This window comes from Apium graveolens, chromosome 8 (assembly GCF_009905375.1).
Source record: "Apium graveolens cultivar Ventura chromosome 8, ASM990537v1, whole genome shotgun sequence".
Taxonomy (NCBI): Eukaryota; Viridiplantae; Streptophyta; class Magnoliopsida; order Apiales; family Apiaceae; genus Apium; species Apium graveolens.
The window spans coordinates 88,191,237-88,217,568 of record NC_133654.1 but is presented as its reverse complement, the minus strand read 5'-3'; the positions used below and the strand labels follow the sequence as shown (position 1 = coordinate 88,217,568).

At 36.1% G+C, this 26,332-nt stretch overlaps 1 non-coding gene across 1 annotated transcript; it reads right to left on the bottom strand.

Moving 5' to 3' along the window:
- Nucleotides 1–19,912: 19,912 nt before the first annotated feature.
- On the bottom strand, nt 19,913–20,019 carry LOC141681126 (small nucleolar RNA R71). Its single transcript, XR_012558569.1, has one exon. It is a non-coding gene; the product is annotated as a small nucleolar RNA R71 (small nucleolar RNA).
- Nucleotides 20,020–26,332: the final 6,313 nt, after the last annotated feature.

The window sequence follows — 26,332 nt, the reverse complement described above, 5'->3', positions numbered from 1 at the left end:
TCTGCACAGCTTCAGCCCAAAAGTAGGTTTACAGCTTTACTTCATCAAGCATAGTTCATGCAGCTTCAATGAGAGTCATGTTCTTTCTTTCTACAACTCCATTTTTCTGTGGAGTTCCAGGTGCAGAAAATTCCTGTTTGATTCCATGCTCTTTGCAGAACTCTTCCATGATTGAATTCTTGAACTCAGTGCCATTATCACTTCTTATAATTTTAACAGAATCTTTGACCAACTTATCCAGCTGTCTGACATGATCAGTTAGAGTAGATGCAGTTGCATTCTTCTTGTGCAAGAAGTACACCCAAATGTACCTTATGAACTCATCCACTATAACCATAGCATATTTCTTCTTTGCAATAGACATGGCATTGAATAGACCAAATATATCAACATGCAGTAGGTGATAAGGCTCAAGAATTGATGACTCAGTTTTGCTCTTGAAAGAAGTTTTTCTTTGTTTTGCCTTTTGACATGAATCACAAAGGCCATCAGGACCAAATACTGATTTTGGCAGTCCTCTCACAAGATCTTTCTTTACAAGCTCATTTATGTTGTTGAAATTTAAATGAGAGAGTCTTTTGTGCCAATTCCAGCGTTCTTCAATTGATGCTCTACTCAACAGATAGATTGCATAACCATCAGTACTGTTGAAAGTCTGGCTTCATAAATGTTACCATGCCTGTAACCTTTCAGAACCACTTTGCCTGTAGAATTGCTTACAACTTCACAGTGTTCTTCAAAGAAATCCTCATGATAACCTCTGTCACAGATTTGACTCACACTTAGCAGATTGTGTTTAAGTCTTGAGACAAGAGCTACTGTTTCAATAATGACATTCCCAAGATTAAAATTGCCATATCCCAGAGTTTTTCCCATGTTGCCATCTCCATAAGAAACTCCTGGGCCAGCTTTCTCCATAAAGTCTGAGAGCGGGGCTTTATTTCCAGTCATATGTCCTAAACATCCACTATCCAGTACTAGGATGTTTTTCCTGTTGCCCTGCAATCACAAAGACCACTAATGGTTAGTCGTAAGGACCCAGACTTGCTTGGAATCTTTGGCCTTTTTAAGTTTGTTAGCATTTGCAGCAATTTAATATCAGAGTTTATGCTAACATGCTGTTTATCAGAACTTATATCAGACTTTGCATCAGACTTTACACTAGAAGGAATTAAAGTAACTTTCTTCAAAGAAGTTTTTATTTGATAATAATCATAATACAAACTATGATATTCCTTACAAGTATAAATGGAATGCCATAAACTACCACAATGAAAACAAGGATTTTGTGGCTTAAACCTAACAGACTGACTCTTAACTCCTGACTTAGGAGGTAAAGAGTTTATATTCTTATTCTTCATGCATAAAGAAGCAAGATGGTTAAAGTTTCCATAGTTATAACATTTCTTTCTAGGAGAATTAGGAACAGGCATATAATTATTGTTTTTATTCACACCTTCCTTTCCATTACTATTTTTCCTAGCTGCCTTTACCTTGTTGACATTCCTTATTTTTTTCAGCTTATGCTTAAGCTGCTTCTTAGTCATTAAGCCTATATTAACTTTAGCTGGTTTATCCTGTTCAAATGTATCAGCAGTTGACTTTTCCTTAACTTCTATCATAGATTCTTTCATCTTTTCAGAATCAGACTTTACAATTTTAGCTACAAAATTAACAGGATTTACCTTTGGCTTAGCAGTCTATTTAACAATAATTGGCTTAATTTGTTCAGTTCATTTTTCACTTTTATCATCTCCATAACCTAAGCCCTCTTTCCAGTTTCCACTACTTAATAAGTTCCGAGTTGTTCTGCCAGAGTTAGTCCAAGTCCTGATAATCTCTCTTTCTTTTTCTAACTCGGTTTTTAGAGATTGATTCAATTTTAGCAATTCATCTCTAACATAAAAAGCATCATCTCTTTCTTTCTGAGTTTGATGGAACATAACTAACTCTTTTTCCAAATAGTCATTCCTTTTCTTATAAGCAAGATTTTCAGAAGTTAATCTTTCACATGTTAAAGTTTGATCTCTGTAACTAATAAACATGGTTTGAAGATATAATCTCAACTCATTAATATCATCAGTATGAAAAACATAAGTTGTTTGAATTACCTTCAATTCAGCAGTTTCAGGGCTGCCATCAGCATTTTCCATTAAAGCATAATTTACCTCATCTTCAGAATCTAAAGAGTCTGTCCAGCTTTTCTTCTTTGTGATAAGTGCCTTACCTTTGTCACTCTTTCCTTTCTTACAGTCAGGAGATATGTGGCCTCTTTCACCATAATTGTAGCATTTGACATTTGAGTTGTCTCCTCTGTCAAGCTTTGCACTTTTGCCTTCATATTTTCTGAACCCTTTCTTATCAGAACTTCCACCTTTCTTGGAAACCTTATTTCCCCTTCTGAATTTCCTGTAGGCTATCTTTGTGATACCCTTCACCATAAGAGCACACAATTTCATCATCTCTTCATCAGCATCTATTTCAGGTAAACTTTCAGTTTCTGAATCATCATCATCAGAACTTGATGATTCTGAATCAGACTTTATGATGAGAGCCTTTCCTTTGCTTTCTTTTAGACAGCCACCTTGGGGGATTCCTCCTTAGCTTTAAAAGCAATTGTCCTTGACTTTCTCCCATGTCTCTTGCTCCTTAGATCCATCTCAAGTTCATAAGTCTTGAGCATACCATAAATTTCATCAAGAGTAGTTTCATCAAGAGCATAGTTGTCTCTTATAGTAGTAGGCTTCAAATCCCAACTTTTAGGAAGAGCTAAGAGGAATTTTAGATTTGAATCTTCAAGATCATATTCCTTGTCCACCAGTGACAGATCATTCAGGAGTTTGACAAACCTGTCATATAAGTCAGTTAATGACTCATCATCTTTTGAGTCAAAGTGCTCATACACTTGAGTGAGTATAGTCCTCATGTTCTTCTTGATTACATCAGTTCCCTGGAATCTTTTCTCCAAAGCATCCCATATCTCCTTTGTAGTCTTGCAATGAATTACCCTGTTTGACATGACATTATAAATGGCACTATACAGCAAATGCCTTACCTTTGCATCATTGGCAATGAATGAGATATCTTCAGCTGTATACTCACTTTTCTCCTTTGGTATGGTCTTTGCTGTCTGATCTGCAACTATAATAGAGAGCTTGGTTGGCTTATTTGGTCCTTCATTAATTCTGTCAAGTTATTCTGGATCTGTAGCTTCCAGAAACATAGCCATCTTCACTTTCCATATGGGATACTCAGAAGGTCTCAGTATGGGAACCCTAATAGTCTCATATCGACTATGGGTTTGAGTCTTTTGAGTTTCTTCAGTTTTAGTGGGCTTGGTTGGAGTTTGTTCTTCTTCAGACATGATTGTTTGGATCTTTACTGTATGTATGTTTACAAATAAGCTCTAATACCAATTTTAGGTCACACAACACTGTAGAAGGGGGTTGAATACAGTGTTTAATACAATCAAATTAATTTCGAACACAAGTAACAGTAAACAGATATATTCAATATAATAAACTCTATTACAATGGAACTGTTCTCTCTCAGTGATGAACAAATATCACTAAGAGCTGCTAGGTTACAATGTATGATCTTCTCGATAATGATAACACATATAGTGTAAACCTATTTTTGTGTTTATATAGTACACAGTTACAAGATAACTTCTAATTGATATGGAATATAATTATGTCTCCTAAAATATATCAATCTGATATCTTATACAAGTCTTCTTATCTTCTAACTCTTTCCATGCATATCTTCTTTTGTTTTAGTCTCGATCTTTTATCTTGTAAATCAGCTTTCTTCCTTAACTGTAAGTCCTCCCGCACGTAAGTTCTGACATAACCTTAAGTTCTGATATGGCCTTAAGTTCTGACTTTCAGTAAGTACTGATTCCAGTAAGTATTGATATTTACTGTTTGTTAAGATCTGAAAACTAAACATGAAACATATTAAACATGACATCTCAAATATATCTAACACTGCAGTTCTAGTTCTTGTTTCTAAATCTCAAGTTTTTCATCTACTTTTGACATCCTACTCACTTCCTCAGTAGCTGTCACCATGCTTGTATGAATGTGAAATAGTTTTACACTCATCTTTTCAACACTTTCCTTATATTGTGTATCATTCAAATTAATGGTGGTTAGAATAGGTACCTCAGATTTAGATGCAGATGACTCTCCTTGTTCCAAGGCCATGAGAACATAGTATCCATATTCTTAAATATTTCTGTCATCCCAACTTTTACCTTCAACAATATAATCTTTTTCCTGTTGTTTTCTCATAAGTGCTTCATACTTAGCTTCAAGCTCTAAATAAGCTTTATCCTTCTTCACCTTCTTTGGCTTCCTGCATTCTGTGGCAAAGTGACCAAGTTCATCACAGTTGTAGCATCTAATCTTTGATCTATCCACAGATCCTGACTTGTAACCATCTTTTCCAGTTGCATTTGTCTGAGCCTTTCTTTTTCAGTTGTTGTACAATGTTTGACCTTTACCCTTGAAATACCTAGGCTTCTTGACTCTGATGTTTGAAAATTTTCTTGCCTGGTAAGCCATATACCGGTCTATATCATCCGACTCATCTAGAGGATTGTACACATCCTCTTCCAACTCCAGGATGACTTGTTTTTTGGATTCCTTGTTCTTCTGCTCAATAGCTTGAATAACTTGAGTCCGGGGTTAAATTTCATCTTTAGTCATTTTCTTGACATTGTCTACCAAGGCACTTGATACATCCACAACATGCCTTTGACTCACTTTTAATAAATTTCTTTGCATCATTTCCAACTAATAAGTTTTGAGAATACTATACAAAATTTCCAAAGTTATTTTCCCTAGATCTCTCTCTTTTCTTGTTGCAGAGATCTTTTGTTCCAAATGGTCATGAAGATTGAGAAAGAATTTATGGTTAACTTCATCATCTTCATAGTACTTCTCATGCAGCTGCTAGTCATTTATCAACTTGTTGAATCTTTCAAAGATCTCGGTGATTTCATCTTTAGGTTTAACCATGAAACCGTCATATTCTGAGACTAGAATCCTTCTTTGGCTTGATCTCACCTCTTCAGTAACTTCACACAAAATCTCTATCTCTTCCCAGGTCTATGTTAAGTGGCATTTATATCCACTTAGAATGCTTTATAAAGGCTCCAATTGGTGTTTTGTACTCAAGTTGTTTGTGTATTTGATGTGTTATGTAGTGTTTTACATTTCAGGGCATAGATGAAGGAAGGAGGAGATTTAGAATTATTTTGGTGCTAAATTAGTGTTAGGAAGGTGCCTTAGATGATTACTTATTGATCGCCATAAAAACCGGCCGATAAAACAGAAGTCGGAATTTTTTTCAGAAGCTTAGCGCGCGCCCGCGCCAGTTGTACAGAAGTACAGCGTGCCCGCACTGGGATAGTGCGCTCCCGCGCCGCGGCCGCGCTAGGTCGATTCTGCAGTTTCTTGATTATTATATGATTTTGACTGTTGGAGGCCCACGATGATTCTACAGCTTATATAAAGACTAAATAAGACATTTTAAAGGACGTGATACACAGGAGAGAGACAACAAGGAGCAAGGAGAAGACGTAAGAAGACCGTATAGCACAATTTAACGAAGGCGAAGAGGATCTAGTTTATTCTTATAATTCTTTATTTAAGTTATAATCTTGGATGCTAGTTTTCTTATTTGTTGAACCTTATACTCTTATTATCGTACTCTTATTTATTATTCAGTTTTATAAGTTTTAGTTTATTATACCATGCTTTCATCGGAACCCACAGTGATGATGAGTTCGGTTATTAACTAATCGTTATCATGGGGTTCTAACAGATTTACTTATGGATTTCAATAGTTAATTTATTTCGATATGTTAGTGTGTAGTGATTATCTGATATCCTAGTATTGGTTGTGCTTATTCGTCATATGAGCATCGCGAACTAATAAGATAGCGTGTTAATCTCTATTGAAGCGAAATCGAATTTAGAGGTTTAGAACTTGCCATGCTAGCATAGGTTCATGTATTTATTATGCATGATTCGTAGGTAATTTTAACCATCTTACTTGCCCTATGTAATCATGATAGATAACTTACACATTAAACTGTTATATTGTCAGATTCTATAGACATATAGGGTCTCAACATAATTGGTTGCTATTTAGCTTCTATCTCTTTTGTGGATGTCTAGTAGTAGGGTATTCATACAACGCCAGTTGGCGTTTACTAGTTTTGTGTAATCTGATTAGTTTTCATCCCCATTGCATGCTAAGGTTAAAAACAATGACTTTGAATGAAGTAGTAATAAAGTTAGAAATCTCATATTGTCTTATATAAGTAATTCAACCATAATTCTCTTAGTTAATTTTAGTTAGTATAATCTCTTAGTTAATCAAAACCCAAATTGTTATTTGTCTTAGCATTGAACGATAGCCATATCATTCTTGCATAAGTGCATAGATTGAATTTAACCTAAACCAGTCTCTGTAGGAACGAACTAGAAAGAATTATATATTACTTGCGAACGCGTATACTTGCGTGAATATTAGCACGTGTTTTTGTCCTAACAAGTTTTTGGTGCCGCTGCCGGGGATTCAGTATTAATTTTTAGTTTATGTGCTTGACATCAGTAATCGTTAAAGTTAACTGTCTCAGATATTTTACATACTTGTTTGCTTGTTGCTTTTTCAGGTACTCTAGAGAGCGTTTATGCTAACGCATTCTCGATCTCGAAAGAGAACACTGGATAAAGCGGAGGAAGAAGTTTTAGTAGAAGAAGAAGTTCTTGCAGAAGTTGAGAAAGTTGAAGAAAAAACTCTTGTTGCAATGGGAGAACCAGAAAGAATCCGAAGGCTTTGATGGATTACTCTCAACCGAAGATCAATGATATTTAGTCTAGCATTGTCAGACCAACCATCGCGTCTAACACTTTTGAAATTAAGGCTAGCACAAATTCAGATGGTGCAGAACTCAGTCCAGTTTGGGGGTTCTCCGACGGAATACCCCAACATGCATATTAGAGATTTCATCGAGATCTACGACAGTTTCAAATTCAACAACGTGTCTGAACATGCTATAAAGCTAAGGCTTTTCCCATTCTCTCTGAGGGATAAAGCTAAGTTGTAATATTCGGGATATATTGTGTAATTATTTTTGCTATTAAATAATTATTATGTGTGTTCAGTATCTATTCTGTGAGATAATTGTTAAGTGTTATCTGTACTTTGATATTCCAAAAATAATATTAATTGAGTATTTTAATTTTTATATGTCCAAAATAAAATATAGATAATTGTCATATCTTCCTAATGATTTTGATGTTGATTTATGGATTTATAAGAATCATACGAAATTTCTAAAATATTTTTTCGAGTATTTAAAATCTATTTTATAAAAACGGGAACCAACTGACGTCAACCGTTGTTACGTTTTTGGAACCCGAAACTCTTCCGAGAACTCCTTCCTAACCTAATTATAATATTCTGAGCATATTCCATGTTTCGACTTTTTCGATCCGGCGTATGGTTTATTCTGCGCGGGTCCCGGCGCATTATTTTTTATACAATATTCGTTTCGGTAAATCAATAAAACCCGTATTTTCGATAAACGGGAGCTTTTTATTAAACTATCCCAATTATCACTTCGTAGTACCTGTAACCAGGCGCTGAGACCAAGACCGCAGTACAAATTGTACTGATTTGGATAATTATCCTGAAAAACGATATCGTTTGGATCAGTTTTTATAAATAAACGTTATCCGGAATGATCCAACGGGATACTAATTTTCTGTAATTATAAATAGCCTTTTTCCGTATTTTATTTCGTATCAAAATCATTTGCAGATAGTTAATTCTATAATTTTCAGAGAAAAACCCTAATTACATAAATTGTTCTAAGAATCAAACAGCAAAACGAAGGCGTTACCAATCTCTGTTTTCAAAGCTTGAGTAACAAAAACGAAGGATTTGAAGTATTCTATCAGATTCTGAGCTTTGTTTCACTGCAGAATCAAAGGTTTATTTTCTGAAAATTTATTTATTTTCGAATTAAATTTATTAAAAATATGAATTTTTGTTCAGATGATTGTTTGTATGATTTGATGATTGCATGTTGTAGAGCTCGTTTTCCTGATGATTTTTATATGTCATACGTCTGATTTGGAGTTCAGTAACATGTTCAAAATTGAGTTTGATTTTCGAATTTTAAAATTGGGGTTTATAACGCGTATGAATGTTCTTAATTGAAATTTGGGTGTTTCTTATTCTGAAATAGATTGATGTTGTGGTATAGTGTATTGTATTCTCTGTAAAATTTGCAATCTAGTCGTACAAGTTTCATGAATCAACGAGGTCTGTAGAGAAGGAAGTTGTGTTTTGAAGTTTACGTCGAACCCGCCGGAAACCGGCGAGTTTCTTGATCAAATTCCGGCCAAGTCTGGGGTTATTGATGAATTTTGATTGCAGATATAGGTTCCTGGTGTTGTGTAGTTTAATTCTGGAGGTGATGGTGGTGGGAGGATGCCGGAGGTGAGTTCTCTGGCCATCCCCGACTTTTCCGGCGACTGGAACTGCAAAATTGTAGTTTGGTCCCTATACTTTTGAAAACGATGAAGTTTGGTCCCCCAGGTTTCCAGACTTTGCAAAAATTGGATTCCTGTTTTAAAAATGTTTAAAAATCATATTTCCTATTTATTTTTATTATAAAAATTCATTTTTAATTTCTGAAAATTCTAAAAATTAGTATTTTAATTCCGAAAATTATTTTTAATTCAGAAATAAATCTGAATTAATTAGTTAATTAATTTCAGTTAATTTTTAATTGATTAATTGGTCAATTAAATTGGAAATTAATTGATTAATTGATTTAATTAATTATTAATTGATTTTAATTAATTATTCAATTAGATTTAATTACTTAAAAATGATTTAAAAATTCCGAAAAATAGTTTCGAGCTTTAAAATATTATTCTAAATTATTTCCAAGGCTCGATAATTAGTATAAAATTGTTTCGGAGCCAGAATTGGCCAACCGAACCCTGTTTATTAACCCGAAATTGATCCAACGACCCGTTTTAATTCTGAAAAATGTTTTAAAAATCATTTTAAATACCCGAAAGCCTAATTATAACCCGAGACTTCTTTATAAATGATATGTCATTGATTTCGTGATGTATTATGTGTTATACGTGACTTGTTGATTGACTATCAGTCTATATATTCAGAGTTTACTTGATTATTGCATAACTTTCAATTCGTTCATCGGATTTGGGTAAAACGAAGGGTAGACAGAAGTATGTGTTGAATAGAACTCTATGAGTCGATTATTGATAGATGCTTATGATATGTGAGCAGAAGAGGCAAAGCGTAGGAAAGGGAAACAGGTAGTTGAGGAGTAAAACGGTTGTGATTGGAAGCAAGTACAGTGTAGTAAGCTAATACCAGGCAAGTGTTTTGAACTTTCTCGAGATATTGTAGTACTTGATAATCCTGTGATATTGCAAGTGCTTTGAAGCACAGAAACCTAAACCCTGATTCCAGTTATTGATCTTGAGCCATGAACCTTATTCTTTCTAGACCATTGATTATTGTATACCCAAACACGAACCTCAAGTATACGATACTACTCCACAAATACATGCAAACAAAATTCCAAACACTAAACTGAATTAATTATATACTCAAACATTGTATCCTATGCTTTGAAAGCCCAAATCTTTGAAACCCTGAAATATTGATTCCTTTGTTATACAATTCTTTCAATGCCAGTATCCAAGCTTTTAAATTATCTTATTGATCCTTACAAGGATTGAAACTCTTTCATTGTTAAACACTCATTGTTGTTAATGATTCTGATTATTGGTTATTATTGCTTATTCTGTTATTATGTTAGAATTGGATTGTTTTTATAAAATTGTGGACCAGATTCGTGGTCAGACCATATAATGGTCAAGTTAGGCCAATGTGTGCCTTGGATCCAATAGTTAGAGCAATGTTGTGTGCCTTGCTCGGGGTTAGTGCGTGACTGATCAGCAGCCTAACCTTGGTTTTTAAATTAAAAGTATAATATCCAATTCTAAATCATAAGCCATTATTCAATTGATATCATAATCATGTTCACCTGATGATCATTATTCTCAGTTTTGTCATTATGACTTGCTGATCTAGTTAGCTCATTTGTGCGATGTTGTTTATGTTCTTTCCAGCTAAAAAGGAACCAGTTGGTAATGAGGATCCCCAGTCCAGCGCGAGAGCTAGGGGTTCAGGTTGAGAGAGCTGAGCTAGTAGGCTTCTTTTGGAATAATTTAAGTTTGTAAAATTTGTAATAAAGTTTAATACTCAGTTTGAGTTTGAATGGTTGGGATTTGAACGATATGTAATATAAGTAGATGTGTGGCTTGTGTGCATACTTTAACCTGTTGCGATCCGTGGTAGTTGGTAATAGGGTCACTGCATATTATTGTTATCTTTATTATTGTTATAAGCAGGTTATAAATAAGGTGTGTGTGTGTGGAGCCCAAACTTCTGACCCGGGTTTGGAGGGCGCCACAGGTTTGGTATCAGAGCTACAGGTTATAAGTCACTGCCACAAGCCTAGGTTGACGAGAATGGGTAGAGGGTTAGGATTAGAAGTAAGGAATAGAATGATAGAACGTCGAGAGGTTGAGTGTTACGGTATAACCAGTAGTATTATAATTCGCGTCGTGGTTCGAGATTCTTATATTGCGATATGATTTTAGATAGCAGCGATGGCCGACTCTTTTATTCCCGTATCAGCTAATCACTCAGAGCCTTCAGTTGGAGTGCCATCTTCGGATCCACGTCCTGTTGTTCCACCAGTGTTAGCTATATTACCTCCACATGTGTTGCAGCCCGTACCACTGCAGGCTATTCCACCTCCAGGCATGAGGCCACCTATCAGAGGACCCCCACCAGCTGATTCGGATTCCACTGGGCATTCAGTTACGAGTGCCCCATTCCAGTCTACATTGCCCCCAGTTCCTTATTACCGGTATGAGGCTCTTCTATTAGAGCGTGATTCCTTGTTGGCCCAGATCAGAGAGCTACAGCATATTATTAGGACTACAGATGTTGATAGTGGTGTGAGGGAGCTTCAAGAGGAGATTCATGTAACACAGAGGGTTCTTGAGGCTAGGCTACATGGAGCTACACTTCCTGGAAGAGGCCCTGATGCACTGATGGGTTGGGCTACTGAGGTGATGGAGGACTTTGAGAGGCTGGCAGGTCCAGAGTTTCCTTGGAGCTGAGTCGGAGATCCAGAGATGGAGATACTGAGCAGTATTGTGATGGTTATGTAGTATGTATAGTGGTGTGTAGTGTGTACCAGTAGACTTTTGAGTTGTATTTATAGACTAGCTATGTTGACCAGTGAGTAGGTTGTTGTACCCTTTTTGCTTTTACTTCCGAAGCGTCTTTACGCTTGTACTACCTAAAACTTTTGATCTATATATATCAGTACCTTTTTCCTTTCCAGTGTTGTCATTTACTTTATCACACATGTTTTACTTTACCTTATTTATTGCACCAGTTATACCCTGTGAAAACATGTACCCTGTTTTCCATGACTGTTTATATTCTGTAAAGAAGCATGCAATTTACTTAGTTACAACTGTTTTCAAAAAGAGATACCTCTGTTTTACAAAACTTTTCTTTTATACAAAGATTTGATTCAAAAGCTGAATAAGTTGTTTGATTCTTTACAGAAAATGCCTCCCAGAAGAAATACCCGCACCAACACCCAGAATGAAGAAACCAATAATAACAACAACCAAGATGATACAAACCCGAATGTGAACCCAGGACCCATGGACCCAGCAATAGCCCAGATTCTTCAAATCTTGGCCCAATAAACACTTCACCTGGCACAACAACAACAAAGACAGACCAACCCCCAGGTAACTTTTAAAACTTTTCAGGCAGTAAACCCACCAGAATTTAAGGGTTCCTTAAAGCCAATTGAAGCAAATGTTTGGTTAAAGGAAATAGAGAAGGTATTTGCCTTAGTGAAAGTAAAAGAGGAACAGAAGGTTGAGTTTGGAAGTTACTATCTGAAGAATGAAGCCACCTATTGGTGGAAGATGGTGAAGATATTGGAAGGTATAAATGTTATTACTTGGGAAAGGTTTAAGGAATTGTTTTTAGAAAAGTATTTTCCTCAGTTTGTTCAAGATCAAATGGAGCTGAAGTTTTTAGAATTAAAGCAAGGGAACATGTTTGTAACAGATTATGAGGGTAAGTTTGAGGAATTGTCAAGATATGTACCGTCGTATGTGGATACTGACAGAAAGAAGGCTAAGAGATTTCAGCAAGGTTTGAAACCATGGATCAGAGGGAAGGTAGCCATTTTTGAATTGGATACCTATGCAGGAGTAGTACAGAAGGCTATGATAGCAGAGACAGAGAGTGAGATGTTCCAGAAGGAAAAGGAAAGCAAGAAAAGGAAAGTTAAGGGAAGTGAGGGTCAGTCACAACCAGGGAAGTTTCCAAATTTTAAGAAGGGCAAGCTTCAGCCAGGGAGAAATTTTAATTTCAGAAGACAAAATACAGGAGACGGAGGCCAGAGCAACCGTCCAGTTAATGCAAATCAGCCAAATCAGTTGAGACTAACTTTTCCAGATTGTCAAGTATGTGGAAAGAAGCATGGAGGAGTTTGTAATAAGTTGAACGTGGTATGTTTCAAATGTAATCAGAAAGGGCACTATTCAAGGGAGTGCCAAAATCAGCCAGCAAGAGAGCCAGCAAACAAGGATCAGCCTATCTGGAATCCAGCAGTAAAGGTTTCAGCCATTAGATTTACATGTTTTAAATGTGGAAAGCCAGGACATATGGCCAGGGATTGCAAGACATCAGCCCCAGTCAGTAATGTATTAAGGATTATGGGATCTACCCCAACAGTGAATGAGACTTCAAGGGCTAGAGTTTTTGACATGTCGGTGAAGGATGCGATCCAAGATACGGATGTCATGGAAGGTACGCTTAATGTGAATTCTTTATGTGCCAAAGTGTTAATAGATTCAGGAGCAACTCGATCATTTGTTTCACAAGATTTTGTTAGTAAGTTAAATTGTCCAGTTGAATGTTTAAATGAAATAATGACTGTGGAATTAGCAAATTAAGAACGTATATCTGTGAATCAAGTTTGTGGGAATTGTGAGGTTGAGATTTCTGGTAGTAAGTTTTGTGTAGATTTGATACCATTTAAGTTAGGAGAATTTGACGTTATATTAGGGATGGATTGGTTATCTAGGCACGATGCCCAGATAGATTGTCGAAATAAGAAGGTAATGGTGAAAACGCCAGACGAAAGGATAGTAACGTTCAAGGGTCAAAAATAAGTAAAGAAGTTCTTAACGATGATTCAAGCCAAGAAGTTACTACGACAAGGATGTGAGCATTTTATGGCATATGTGATTGACAGAAGTCAAGAACCAACAAAACTTGAAGATATTCCAGTTGTGAATGAATTTCCAGACGTATTTCCCGACGAGTTACCATGACTTCCTCCAGATAGAGAAATTGAATTTGCGATCGACTTAGCACCTGGAACAGAACCAGTATCCAAGGCCCCGTACAGAATGGCGCCTGTTGAGATGAAAGAGCTAGCAAAGCAATTGCAAGAGCTGTTAGAGAAAGGAGTAATCAGACCCAGTGTATCCCCATGGGGAGCCCCGGTATTATTTGTTAAAAAGAAAGATGGAAGCATGAGACTGTGTATCGACTACAGGGAGCTCAACAAGCTTACGATCAAGAACAAGTATCCGTTACCCAGAATTGACGATCTGTTTGATCAGTTGAAGGGAGCCAAGTATTTCTCCAAAATTGATTTAAGATCAGGATATCATCAACTAAAGATCAAGCCAGAAGATATACCAAAGACAGCTTTCAGAACAAGGTATGGACATTACGAGTTTTTAGTAATGTCTTTTGGATTGACGAATGCCCCAGCAGCGTTTATGGACCTGATGAACAGAATTTTCAAGGAGTATTTGGATAAGTTTGTTATTGTATTTATAGACGATATTTTAATCTATTCAAAGACGGAAGAGGATCATGCGAAACATGTGAGAACGGCTTTGGAGATTTTAAGGAAAAAGAAATAATACGCTAAATTCTCGAAGTGTGAGTTTTGGCTACAGAAAGTTCAGTTCTTAGGACACATAGTCAGTAACAAAGGGATCAAAGTGGACCCGGCAAAGATCGAGGCAATTACGAATTGGGAGAGACCGAGAACACCCACTGAGGTAAGAAGTTTCTTAGGATTGGCGGGATATTATCGACGATTCGTTCAGAATTTCTCAAGGATTGCAACACCATTGACAAATCTTACACGCAAGAATGAAAAATTTATATGGAACGACAAGTGCGAAGAAAGTTTTCAGAAGTTGAAGCGGAGATTAATCACAGCACCTGTTTATCACTTCCATACGATTAAGGGAATTTCGTAATTTATAGCGATGCTTCTCACAAAGGACAAGGATGTGTTTTAATGCAGCACAAAAAGGTGATTGCGTATGCGTCAAGGCAATTAAAACCACACGAACAGAAGTATCCTACTCATGATTTGGAGCTAGCAGCCATAGTTTTCGCTTTGAAGATTTGGAGACATTATTTGTATGGAGAAAAGTGCGAGATTTTCACGGATCACAAAAGCTGAAAGTACATATTCACACAGAAGGAACTTAATATGAGGCAAAGGAGATGGTTAGAGTTAATCAAAGACTATGATTGCTCGATTAATTATCATCCTGGTAAGGCTAACGTTGTGGCAGACGCATTGAGTCGGAAGGAAAGATTGAATATATTATCAGTACTCGAAGATATATATAAGGAATTTCAGAAATTGGAATTGGAAATTAGAGTTTACAAGCCTGAGGAAGCGAAAGTATACAGTATGACTTTCCAGCCGGAGTTGTTGGAGAAAATAAAGAAGTGTCAGGAAAATGTAATGGATCAAGATATAAATCGTTTGGTAGGTGAGGAATTATGCACGCAGAAGGATGATCAAGGTATTCTTAGGTTTTCTTCAAGAATTTGGATTCCACCAGTGACGGAGCTGAAGAATGAAATTTTACAAGAGGCACATAGTTCAAGATATTCTATCCATCCAGGGAGTACCAAAATGTACAGAGATTTAAAGAAGAATTATTGGTGGCCAGACATGAAGAAGGAAATTGCGGAATGGGTTAGCAAATGTTATACTTGTTAGAGAGTTAAAGCAGAGCATCAGAGACCAAGTGGATTATTACAGCCATTGGAGATTCCAGAGTGGAAGTGGGAACATATTACCATGGATTTCATAGTTGGATTACCAAGGACAAGGGCTAATCATGATGCCATTTTGGTTATAGTAGATAGACTTACCAAGTCAGCTCATTTTCTGCCTATAAATGAAAGATTTTTGCTCGACAAGTTAGTCCATATGTACCTAAAGGAAATTGTAGTTCGTCATGGAGTTCCTGTGTCTATTGTATCTGATCGAGACCCATGATTTAATTCAAGATTTTGGAAGAGTTTTCAAGAATGTTTGGGAATAAAACTAAATATGAGTACGGCTTATCACCCCCAGACGGATGGCCAAAGTGAAAGAACGATCCAGACAATCGAGGACATGTTACGTGTTTGTGCCATTGATTTTAAAGGAAGTTGGGATGAACATTTACCTTTGGTAGAGTTTGCTTACAACAATAGTTATCATGCCAGCATTGGGATGCCACCCTATGAAGCCCTTTATGGACGCAAATGTAGATCTCCAATATATTGGGATGAAGTAGGATAACGCAAGATACTTGGACCTGAACTGGTACAGCAGACAAAGGAAATTGTTAAAATTATCCAGAAGAGATTGATAGCCGCGCAAGATTGTCAGAAGAAATATGCAGATCAGTCAAGGAAAGACATGGAATTTGAAGAAGGAAGCTTGATATTACTGAAAGTATCACCATGGAAAGGACTAACGAGGTTTGGAAAGAAAGGAAAGCTTAGTCCAAAATATGTCGGACCTTTTGAGATCCTAAAGCGCGTTGGCAAAGTAGCTTACGAGTTAGCGTTACCACCGCACATGGAGCATATTCACAATGTTTTTCACGTATCGATGCTCAAGAAATATAATCCAGACTCCAGGCATGTAATAGAATATGAGCCAATAGAGCTTCAGACAGATTTGACATATATAGAGAGTCCGATAGAGATTCTAGAGGAGAGAGAGAAAGTATTGAGAAATAAAGTGGTAAAGTTAGTAAGAGTATTATGGAGAAACCCAAAGGTTGAAGAGTCAACCTGGGAGTTAGAAAGTGATATGAGAGAAAAGTACCCTCATTTGTTTTCTTAGGAGATTCTGAGGACAGAATCCTTTTAAGGGGGGAAGGATGTAATATCCGGGATATATTGTGTAATTATTTTTGCTATTAAATAATTATTATATGTGTTCACTATCTATTCTGTGAGATAATTGTTAAGTGTTATATGTACTTGGATATTCAAAAGTAATATTAATTGAGTATTTTAATTTTTATATGTCCAAAATAAAATATAGATAATTGTCATATCTTCCTAATGATTTTGATGTTGATTTATGGATTTATAAGAATCATACGAAATTTCTAAAATCTTTTTCCGAGTATTTAAAATCTATTTTATAAAAACGGGAACCAACTGACGTCAACCGTTGTTACGTTTTTGGAACCCGAAACTCTTCCGAGAACTCCTTCCTAAACTAATTGTAATATTCCGAGCATATTCCATGTTTTGACTTTTTCGATCCAGCGTATGCTTTATTCTGCGCGGGTCCCGGCGCAATATTTTTGATACAATATTCGTTTCGGTAAATCAATAAAACCCGTATTTTCGATAAACGGGAGCTTTTTATTAAACTATCCCAATTATCACTTCGTAGTACGTGTAACCAGGCGCTGAGACCAAGACCGCAGTACAAATTGTACTAATTTGGATAATTATCCTGAAAACCGATACCGTTTTGATCAGTTTTTATAAATAAACGTACCGTTTTATATCCGGAATGATCCAACGGGATACTAATTTTCCGTAATTATAAATAGCCTTTTTCCGTATTTTATTTCGTATCAAAATCATTTGCAGATAGTTAATTCTATAATTTTCAGAGAAAAACCCTAATTACATAAACTGTTCTAAGAATCAAACAGCAAAATGAAGGCGTTACCAATCTCTGTTTTCAAAGCTTGAGTAACAAAAACGAAGGATTTGAAGTGTTCTATCAGATTCTGAACTTTGTTTCACTGCAGAATCAAAGGTTTATTTTCTGAAAATTTATTTATTTTCGAATTAAATTTATTAAAAATATGAATTTTTGTTCGGATGATTGTTTGTATGATTTGATGATTGCATGTTGTAGAGCTTGTTTTCCTGATGATTTTCATATGTCATACGTCTGATTTGGAGTTCAGTAACATGTTCAAAATTGAGTTTGATTTACGAATTTTAAAATTAGGGTTTATAACCCGTATGAATGTTATTAATTGAAATTTGGGGGTTTCTTATTCTGAAATAGATTGATGTTATGGTATAGTGTATTGTATTCTCTGTGAAATTTGCAATCTAGTCGTACAAGTTTCATGAATCAACGAGGTCTGTAGAGAAGGGAGTTGTGTTTTGAAGTTTACGTCGAACCCGCCGGAAACTGGTGAGTTTCTTGATCAAATTTCGGCCAAGTCTGGGGTTATTGATGAATTTTGATTGCAGATATAGGTTCCTGGTGTTGTGTAGTTTAATTCTGGAGGTGATGGTGGTGGGAGGATGCCGGAGGTGAGTTCTCCGGCCATCCCCGACTTTTCCGGCGACTGGAACTGCAAAATTGCAGTTTGGTCCCTATACTTTTGAAAACGATGAAGTTTGGTCCCCCAGGTTTCCAGACTTTGCAAAAATTGGATTCCTGTTTTAAAAATGTTTAAAAATCATATTTCCTATTTATTTTTATTATAAAAATTCATTTTTAATTTCTGAAAATTCTAAAAATTAGTATTTTAATTCCGAAAATTATTTTTAATTCAGAAATAAATCCGAATTAATTAGTTAATTAATTTCAGTTAATTTTTAATTGATTAATTGGTCAATTAAATTGGAAATTAATTGATTAATTGATTTAATTAATTATTAATTGATTTTAATTAATTATTTAATTAGATTTAATTACTTAAAAATGATTTAAAAATTCCAAAAAATAGTTTCGAGCTTTAAAATATTATTCTAAATTATTTCCAAGGCTCGATAATTAGTATAAAATTGTTTCGGAGCCAGAATTGGCCAACCGAACCCTGTTTATTAACCCGAAATTGATCCAACGACCCGTTTTAATTCTGAAAAATGTTTTAAAATCATTTTAAATACTCGAAAGCCTAATTAAGACCCGAGACTTCTTTATAAATGATATGTCATTGATTTCGTGATGTATTATGTGTTATACGTGACTTGTTGATTGACTATCAGTCTATATATTCGGTGTTTACTTGATTATTGCATAACTTTCAATCCGTTAATCGAATTTGGGTAAAACGAACGGTAGATAGAAGTATGTGTTGAATAGAACTCTATGAGTCGATTATTGATAGATGCTTATGATATGTGAGCAAAAGAGGCAAGGCGTAGGAAAAGGAAACAGGTAGTTGAGGAGTAAAACGGTTGTGATTGGAAGCAAGTACAGTGTAGTAAGCTAATACCAGGCAAGTGTTTTGAACTTTCTCGAGATATTGTAGTACTTGATAATCTTGTGATATTGCAAGTGCTTTGAAGCACAGAAACCTATACCCTGATTCCAGTTATTGATCTTGAGCCATGAACCTTATTCTTTCTAGACCATTGATTATTGTATACCCAAACACGAACCTCAAGTATACGATACTACTCCACAAATACATGCAAACAAAATTCCAAACACTAAACTGAATTAATTATATACTCAAACATTGTATCTTATGCTTTGAAAGCCCAAATCTTTGAAACCCTAAAATATTGATTCCTTTGTTATACAATTCTTTCAATACTAGTATCCAAGCTTTTAAATTATCTTAATGATCCTTACAAGGATTGAAACTCTTTCATTGTTAAACACTCATTATTGTTAATGATTCTGATTATTGGTTATTATTGCTTATTCTGTCATTATGTTAGAATTAGATTGTTTTTATAAAATTATGGACCAGATTCGTGGTCAGACCATATAATGGTCAAGTTAGGCCATTGTGTGCCTTGGATCCAGTAGTTAGAGCAATGTTGTGTGCCTTGCTCGGGGTTAGTGTGTGACTGATCAACAGCCTAACCTTGGTTTTTAAATTAAAAGTATAATATCCAATTCTAAATCATAAGCCATTGTTCAATTGATATCATAATCATGTTCACCTGATGATCATTATTCTCAGTTTTGTCATTATGACTTGCTGAGCTAGTTAGCTCATTTGTGCAATGTTGTTTATGTTCTTTCCAGCTAAAAAGAAACGAGTTGGTAACGAGGATCCCCAGTCCAGCGCGAGAGCTAGGGGTTCAGGTTGAGAGAGCTGAGCTAGTAGGCTTCTTTTGGAATAATTTAAGTCTGTAAAAGTTTGTAATAAAGTTTAATACTCAGTTTGAGTTTGAATGGTTGGGATTTGAACGATATATAATATAAGTAGATGTGTGGCTTGTGTGCATACTTTAACCTGTTGTGATTCGTGTTAGTTGGTAATAGGGTCACTGCATATTATTGTTATCTTTATTATTGTTATAAGCAGGTTATAAATAAGGTGTATGTGTGGACCCCAAACTTCTGACCCGGGTTTGGAGGGTGCCACATAAGTGTTGGTTGCATTCTCTACCACCAGGCTCTATCACCAAATGGGAAGATCTTGCTCAAAAGTTATTTACTAAATTCTTCCCTATGGCAAAGATTGCTACAATTAGAAATGCTCTTACTCAATTTGTGCAGCAATTGGAAGAGTCTTTACGTGAAGCTTGGGATCGTTATAAGGAGATGCTTAGAAAGTGTCCTCATCATGGGATGCCTGGCTGGATGATTATCAACTGCTTTTATAATGGCTTGGGAACACAGTCTAGACCAATGCTTGATGCAGCATCAGGTGGAGCCTTATGGGCTAAGAGCTACGATGAAGCTTATGAATTGATTGAACTGATGGCTGATAATGAATACCAGAACCCTTCCCAGAGACTACCTCTAGGCAAGGTAGCAGGAATTCTGGAGGTGAATGCAGCTACTGCTATAGATGCTCAACTTAAGGCTTTAACGATAAAGGTGGATTCTTTGGCTAATTATGGAGTTAATCAAATCACTAGTGTTTGTGATCTTTGTGCTGGTGTGCATGAGACGGAGCAGTGTGCTATTTCTAGTTAATCGGCTCTGTTCGTGAGCAACTTTCAGAGGTCGCCGCAACCAGTTCCAGCCACCTATCATCCCAACAACCGCAATCATCCTAACTTCAGCTGGAGCAACAATTAGAATACGGTGCAACAACCTTATCAGCAGTATACGGTAAAACAATACAACCCTCCTGGTTTTTAACAACCAAAATATGCACCAAGAAAATAACTCCAACTGTAACAATCTAATGAAAAATCTGAATTAGAGGAGTTGAGGCTCAGGTGCAAGAGCCAGGCGATTTATATTAAGACCTTAGAGAATTAAATTAAGCAGATCGCCAATGCCTTGCTGAATCGACAACCTGGTACCCTCCCTAGTGACACGGAAGTTCTAGGAAAGAAGGAAGCAAAAGAGCAGGTTAAGGCAATGATATTGAGGTCTGGGAAGGTTGCAAATCCCGAAAAATCTCAAGATTCAGACTCTTAAGTTGTGGCTGAAGAGGATGTGCACAAGGAAGCAGAAGTGGAACCAAGGAAGAAAACTATGGAACACACTCCTCCTGAGGGTAATACAGGGGAGAAACATGTATATCCTCCAACTCCTTTTCCTAAGAGGCCGTAGAAGCAAAAGTTGGATAAGCAGTTTGCTAAGTTTCTGAAGGTGTTCAAGAAACTTCATATCAACATATCGTTCGCTGAAGCTCTTGAATAGATGCCTAGCTATGCAAAGTTTATGAAAGGTATTCTCTCACGAAAAGTGAAGCTCGATGACTTAGAGACTGTTGCTCTTACGGAGGAATGCAGTGATGTACTGCAACAGAAGTTACCTCTGAAGCTTAAAGATCCTGGAAGCTTCACTATTCCTTGCACCATCGGAACCTTGTCATTCGACAAGTATTTATGTGATTTGGGAGCTAGCATCAATCTGATGCCCTTGTTTGTCTTCAAGAAGTTGGATTTACCTTATCCAAAGCCTACTTATATGTCCTTGCAGTTGGTCGATCGTTCTATCACATATCCACGAGGTATTGTGGAGGATGTCTTGGTCAAGGTGGACAAACTCATCTTTCCTGCTGACTTTATAATTCTTAATTTCGAGGAGGATAAAAAGATTCCCATAATCTTGGGAAGACCATTCCTGGCTACTGGCTGAACCTTGATTGATGTGTAGAAGGGTGAGCTCACTATGCGAGTACTGGATCAGGATGTGATTTTTAATGTATTCAATGCCATGAAATTCTCTACTGATAATGAGGAGTGCTTAAAAGTGGAATTGGTCGATTATGTGGTTACTTCAGAACTTGATCAAATGCTAAGGTCTGATGCCTTAGAGAAGACCTTGTTGGGGAATTCAGATAGTGAAGATGATGAAGGTGATGAGCAGTTGCAGTATTTGAATGCTTCTCCTTAGAAGCGAAGGCTGGATATACCTTTTGAATCTCTTGTAATATCAGAATTCAAAAATGTTGAGGGGCGTCTCAAGCCATCTATTGAGGAAGCTCCTACACTCGAGCTTAAACTATAGCCTGAGCACTTAAGGTATGCATTTTTAGGTGATGCATCTAACTTGCCTGTTATTATTGCATCTGAACTTTCAGGTAGTCATGAGCAAAAGCTCTTGAGAATTTTGAGAGAGTTCAAATTGGCAATTGGTTGGACTATAGCAGATATAAAGGGAATCAGCCCTTCTTATTACATGCATAAAATTCTGCTAGAGGAAAGAAGCAAGCCAAATGTTGAGCAACAAAGAAGGCTAAATCTGATCATGAAAGAGGTCGTGAAGAAGGAAATTCTTAAGTGGCTAGATGCAGGGATCATCTATCATATTTCTGACAGTTCTTGGCTGAGCCTAGTTCGGTGTATGCCAAAAAAGGAGGCATCACTGTGGTTGCTAATGAAAAGAATGAGCTCATTGCTACTCGAACAATCACGGGGTGGCGAGTTTGCATGGATTACAGGAAGCTGAACAAGGCCATGAGGAAGAATCACTTCCCCCTTCGTTTTATTGATCATATACTTAACAGGTTGGTTGGGCATGAATACTATTGTCTTCTGGACGGCTATTCGGGCTATAATCAGATTTGCATTGCTCCAGAAGATCAGGAAAAGACTACCTTCACCTCTCTGTTTGGTACTTTTGTCTTCAGAAGAGTTTCTTTTGGGTTATGTGGTGCACCTGCCAAATTTCAGAGATGCATGATGGCTATCTTCTCTGACATGATTAGTCAAAATGTGGAGGTGTTCATGGATGATTTTTCAGTGTTCGGGGATTCTTTCGACGAGTGCTTGCAAAATCTTGGCACAGTTCTTAAAAGGTGTGTTAAGACCAATCCGGTTCTCAACTGGGAGAAATGTCACTTTATGGTGCAACAGGGCATCATTCTTGGGCACAAGGTCTCTAATAAAGGTCTTGAGGTGGACAAAGCCAAGGTGGTGGTCATTGAAAACCTTCCTCTACCAATTTCTGTTAAGGGGATCCGCAGTTTCCTGGGTCATGCGGGCTTCTATAGGCGGTTCATCAAAGACTTCTCTAAAATCTCTAAACCGTTGTGCAATCTTTTGGAGAAAGATGTCCCTTTCAAGTTTGATGATGAGTGTCTAACTGCTTTTGAGAGCTTAAAGAAGAGTTTGATAATGACACCTGTCATAACTGTACCTGATTGGGATGAGCCTTTTGAAATGATGTGCGATGCAAGTTACTATGCAGTTGGAGCAGTTCTTGGGCAAAGGAAGAACAATATATTTCATGTGGTCTACTATGCTATTAAGACCCTCAATGATGCTCAACTGAACTATACTACTACTGAGAAGGAACTCTTGACCATTGTCTACGGTTTTGAGAATTTTCGATCTTATTTGTTTGGGATGAAGGTGACAGTTTTCACTGATCACGTTGCTATTCGATATCTCGTCTCGAAGAAGGACTCGAAGCTTAGACTGATTCGATGGGTTCTTTTACTTTAGGAGTTTGCGTTGGAGATCAAGGATAGAAAAGGTACTAAGAATCAAGTCGCTAATCATCTCTCTCATTTAGAAGATCCAGTATGACTTCACAGGATAAGACATTGATAAATGATTCTTTTCATGATGAGCAGTTGTTTGGGGTGCAAGAGGAAGAACCGTGGTTCGCAGACATTATGAACTACCTTGTGAGAAATATTATGCCTCCGAACTTGTCTTCTACTCAAAGGAAGAAGTTTCTTCATGAAGTGAAGTGGTATATGTGAGATGAACCATTTTTGTTTCGGCAAGGATATAACGCCCCCAAATCTGGGGTCAGTCGATTTGGTCGTCACTATAAAACCTTAATCCAAATTAACCTGTTTAATCAATAAATAAATGCCAGCGGAAGATAATTATCATAAATGACCCCAAACTAATCCAAGATCTTTTAAGGTTACAGTTCTAGAAACAAGATATCCAAACTCCAAAAATAAATTTTTCACTTTCTTTTGAAACTCTTTTAAATAAATTACAACTCAAAACTAAACCCACTAGTATAACTTCGAATTGAAGTACACTAGACCCAAATAGAATACACAACTATAATATAATATAATATAAACAACTTTATACAACAAAACTTACACTAGTCCGCAACCCTGGACCAGCCACCTTTCAAAAATCTTCGTCTTTGCTTCCTCGAATTACGCAGGTAAACAGCGCAAGCTAATCCTCACTAGAGGTTAAATTTAAAAATAGGCAAGTATGAGCGAAAGAAATGCTCAGCAAGTTCATTATAGTAAATATCGGGTCATTTTGATAAAAAACTGACATCTGCATCAGCGTAGAACATTTAGAAATCATAATTGCTGAATCATAAAACTCTTTTTGATATTTTCAAGTGAAATGCTTCAGCAATACTTTGAATCTTGACGAGAATAAAACTCGTAAAACAGTGTTTACGGAAATATCGTAAACAATTCTAACATGAAACAATGATTATGGATTGAATCGTAAACTTTACTCAAAACCGAACTCTTGAAATTAATACTTATTTTGTTATCATATCAAATTAGATATCACTACGAACTTTGATGCTCACAACATTCCATACTGAAGTCAACACCAATCATCTGTACTAATACCATCTTTGATATTTAACAACAAACTAAGTATCCTTAAAATAAGAAACTGAATCAAAACCATATTTCATCTTTTATCCGAAAATAAAATACTTAATAAATCATTCCTTGTAAGATGTCAAAAGCAATATAATAATTTCGATTGGAACCAAATTATGCACTATGCTGTTCCTGATGATCAGTCATGAAACAGCATCGGTATCCCGCAGTATATCGTAAATATAGGTACTACCCGTATTCCGAAGACATACGGTACCTATGGGGCGCCAGAAAAAGGCATAACTAGCCTTGTAAGATATTACACTTCTGTATTGCACTTCCGTATAATAGCTCACGCTGGACCGGTGCCTCGGCCTCTTACGCTACCAGTAACCATCAAATCTCAAAACCTTTTCTTGAAAAGGGGTCATAATACTCGACACCCGAAATAATTTTATTCCCCCATTAACTTGGGCAGGAATATTCACAACCAAATCACTTTTCTCAAAATCCAAAACATTTATAAATCCAGTAATTGGATAAGTAAAATCACTTGACTATTCTGAATATAGAATAACAGATGAGTATTTGCATAAACAGAATTATTGAATTCAGTGATATGTAAAATATTTATCTATTCCGAACAGAGAATAGGGAAAACAATACTTGCATAATATGATTCGAAATAAACGTCACTTGAATGATAAGTGAAGTCAGGGGTACTTGCCTTTGGGTTTTAGCAGTTAGTCACACTCGCAATGACGCATCTATTCTGACATTCTGTCTTAAAGTATCACTGTCTTTCTTTTCAACAATTCACCGATATACTGCTCCTGCAATTGTTAGAAGCCAAATATCCAATGCCATTCCATCTTATTCTTTATCCAACGTCTTATCCCGATCAGCTCGAATGATCCGCATCTATAATTAAAATATAGAACTTTAATCGTCTAAACGATAATCACTCGACGAACTGTGCGTCAAAAGCCTATCGTCTACCCATATGATAGCCAACACATAAATAAGATAGTCAAACACAAGACTCTTGACCCACGCACACACATAATTCATATAGCACATAAGCACATAACTCATGTATCATATAATTCATATCACATAATACTCAGTTAATCAGAAGGGTCGACTCCGTGCGTTTAAAACTGAAATCGGGTCAAAAATATGATTTATCGATAAATAATTGACACAGAATGATTCGTAAAACAAGCGACCTTTCGAAACAAAAGAATTTGGGTCTCGAAAGTATTTTTATTGAAAGCTGAATATTTTTCTGAGTCTGTACGCGTTCGTTTCGTATTAAACGGACGAACGATTGATTTATTATGAATTTTTGAACATTTTTCGGAATAAAATCAATCTCCGAATCATTTAATAATTAAATAATAGGTCTCGAACATCCGAAAATAATTTTATAAGAGTTATCGAGCCTGGAAAATAATTTAAAATAATATTTTAAAACTCGAAACTATTTTTTGAAATTTTTAAATCCATTTTAAATAATTAAATCTAATTAAATAATCAATTAAAATTAATTAATAACTAATTAAATTAATTAATCAATTAATATTTAAATTAATTGACTAATTAAATAATTAATTATCAATTAAAATTAATTAACTAAATAATTTGGATTTATTTTTTAATTAATATAAATTTTCAGAATTAAAATAAAGATTTTTAAAATAAAAATGAATTTTTAGAAATTATAAATAGGATTTTGAATTATTTTTAAAACATAAAATCTCAGAAACAGAATTTTGTAAATCCAGTTGGGTCAATGGGGATTAAAACCGGGTTGAATATGGGTCGAATTCGGGTTATCAAGAACCCATCCGGGTCCTCAAGAACACCGGACCAAAACCCAGAATCCGGTGACCTTGACGGAGGCCGGCGAGTTCTCCGACCAACTCAAAACA